Here is a 2669-nt window from a genome sequence, read left to right as displayed (position 1 = left end):
TGGCTCATGGCAATTTAAAATATTGGCAACTGGGGTAAATTAACAGGCAGATGCTTGAGTCATGTATGAATCTGTGAAGAGGATGAAGCTGGCCCAGTATGACCAAGTAGTATAATCATTATCACTGCACTTCATTCTTTGCAACAAATACTCTAAGCCAACAGGAAATCTGAGTTATATTTAGAATCCCAATTAGAACATGCTAACCACTTTTCTTTCAACAATTTTCTGGGTTTAGTACAGTCATTTGCTTTACTTATACTGTTTTATGAGTCCTTTCTTACCAATCTAAGTGTATGACAACTGTAAAATACTTTAAATGACAAGGTTTTTCCAAGGTATGTTTGAAAATGGCGGTATGAAAAGAATATTCATTTGTTTTGTCTAGAAAGAAGCAAACTGAATGCAGAGGTTTCTCATTGGGTAAAAGCTCAACTTTTTTCTTCCCACCACCGCCACATACAATTTCCCAAACACCTCACTTTCAAGTTTGTTCTCCATGGCTTCATTTTAAGGAATGAAAATCAGAGAGCAAACAATTGAGCTCAAGTACATCTGAGGTTAAAAAGGCAAGAAAATATCGACATGCAAGCAGTGGTCCAAATACTCGAGATTCATGTTAATGAATCTAATTATTGTATATGAGATTTTCTTTGATGAGCAGGGCTTTGGGCATACCAAATCATCACACAAATCACTGCCTTCTGAGACTCTGGATACTTTTACAGTTTAATTTGCAAACAGAATTTTTATAACAAATTATTTTTAACCAAATCATATCTTGAAAACTCTTTATATAGAAAACCCAGGGAAAAAGTGAACTGTTCATTGTGGAAGGCCTTAAATTACATTATTACAGTAGAAAATACAGGAGGTAGAAGATAACTGAAAAGACTAATGCAACATTAGATTCAAATCTATAGCTCCTGTAGCTACTTAAAACATGGTTTTAGAAACTAAATCCAACATTTCCAGTAACCATAGAAACAGTTAAAATAAAATTTGCCATGAAAGCCCTTATATCATGCTTGATATAGGGAGGTAGGAAGATGTAAGATCCAGGACACATGAGACATGACATTTTATGTACAATTCCTGTTTGCTTTACTGAGGGTGTAGTTTCAAATTCAGTCACCTTCTTCAGCTTCAGACTCAGATTCTTCTTCAGCATTTTTGAGCCACTCTACAAAATTTTTCATTTGCTCAAGGAAGACACTTTTCCCCTTGGCAACATGTGTATCTTTATACCACTTCAGAATGGGTTCTTCACTCAGAACTTCAGCTTTATAAAAAAGCACCACTATTTTCTGGAAGGCTTTCATGAAATGAATGTTGTCATAGCAATACTCCTGAATCTTCAGTAAGAGTCATCTCAGACTGACCTTGAGTTGTAAAGGCAGCAAGTAGAGGGCTGTATTGCTTCAAGTGCTCGATGGCTTGCTCTGCTACAAGCTCCTCTTTTTTGTTCCATTCCACAGTGCTCATTGCACTGGACCATACTATTCCGATGACAACTGGTTCTGGGATGTTTTTTTTTATCTCCTCCTTGACATACAAAATTATATCCTTAAATGGATCACCACGGGACATCTGTTCTTGAAGTTCTTTCTGGAGTTCCTTACGAGTTCCTATGGTTTGCTGATTCCGAACATACTGTGAAAACTCTTTCAAGCCTGCCTCAGTAAAATACTTTGTGAAGCGTTCAACACTTTGTTTATTGGCAGGAAACAGTTCCATCAGTCTGTTATCCATGCTCACTTTCCAAAGACTTGAAGCTACTGCATTGATATCTTTTTCTTTTACCCATGATTTAAAGAGCTTTACAGCAAAAGCTGCTGAAACCCCTTCTTTAACCAAATTCTCATTATAAAAGCTATTAAGAATGGATGCGTTAAGTGTTCCATTAGCCAGAAGAACACCAGTCAACATAGCCAGCTTGTTCCTCTCCGACTCTGAAAAACCCTTTAAGAACAGCAGCAGCTTTTTAACTTCATCTTCAAAACCCTTCTCCAGGTATTTGTAGTGCCTGATTAACTTGTTAAAAACCTGAGCAAATGATTGCATGGTCTCTAGGTCTTCTTGTGCTGCGAACACACAGACATCTGTACGCATCATGTCATCTGCCAGTGTACCACCTGGGGCCAGCATTCCACCGGCCACCAGAATGTCAAAGAGTGTTTCTGCATATCAGCGGTAATCAAGTTTTGCTCCAGAAGCATCAGGAAACTTTGCTACTGCTTCCAAATCAGTACCAGTTTCAGTTAAGCCTTGAATAATGCAGTCTTGAAACTGAGTAGGGTCAAACCTTTCTTTTTCATCTCTTTTTCTGGTTTTAAAATGCTGGCCTGATAGCGTTGGCCTTTGCTGCTTTTGATTATTCATAAAAGACACACGAATTTAAGGCGAAGAGAAAAGAGCCAGAAATCCCGGAGGTGGCGGCAACTGCAGCGGTGTCTCCTCTGCCAGTAATAATCTATTTAAGATTACTAATCAGAAAGTATCTTCGGTGGGGGTATTACAACTCTCTGCATCCTTTGCTACAATTTAACCTCATCTTTAAATGCTGCTAACTAGAAAGAGGTCAGGTGTGAATTAAAGGAAGAACCAGAGCCCAGATGGGAGCTGAGCTACTCCTGAGAATTCTGCTCTTGCTGTGGATGGTTCTCCTG

At 38.4% G+C, this 2669-nt stretch overlaps 1 pseudogene; it reads right to left on the bottom strand.

Annotated features, from left to right (window-relative positions):
- Window positions 1–667: 667 nt before the first annotated feature.
- On the bottom strand, window positions 668–2456 carry LOC115858263 (eIF5-mimic protein 2 pseudogene; annotated as a pseudogene).
- Between the last annotated feature and the right edge of the window lie 213 nt (window positions 2457–2669).

Source organism: Globicephala melas, chromosome 1 (assembly GCF_963455315.2).
Source record: "Globicephala melas chromosome 1, mGloMel1.2, whole genome shotgun sequence".
Taxonomy (NCBI): Eukaryota; Metazoa; Chordata; class Mammalia; order Artiodactyla; family Delphinidae; genus Globicephala; species Globicephala melas.
Note: the sequence above shows the minus strand (reverse complement) of the source record. Positions and strands in the feature narration are given on the sequence as shown.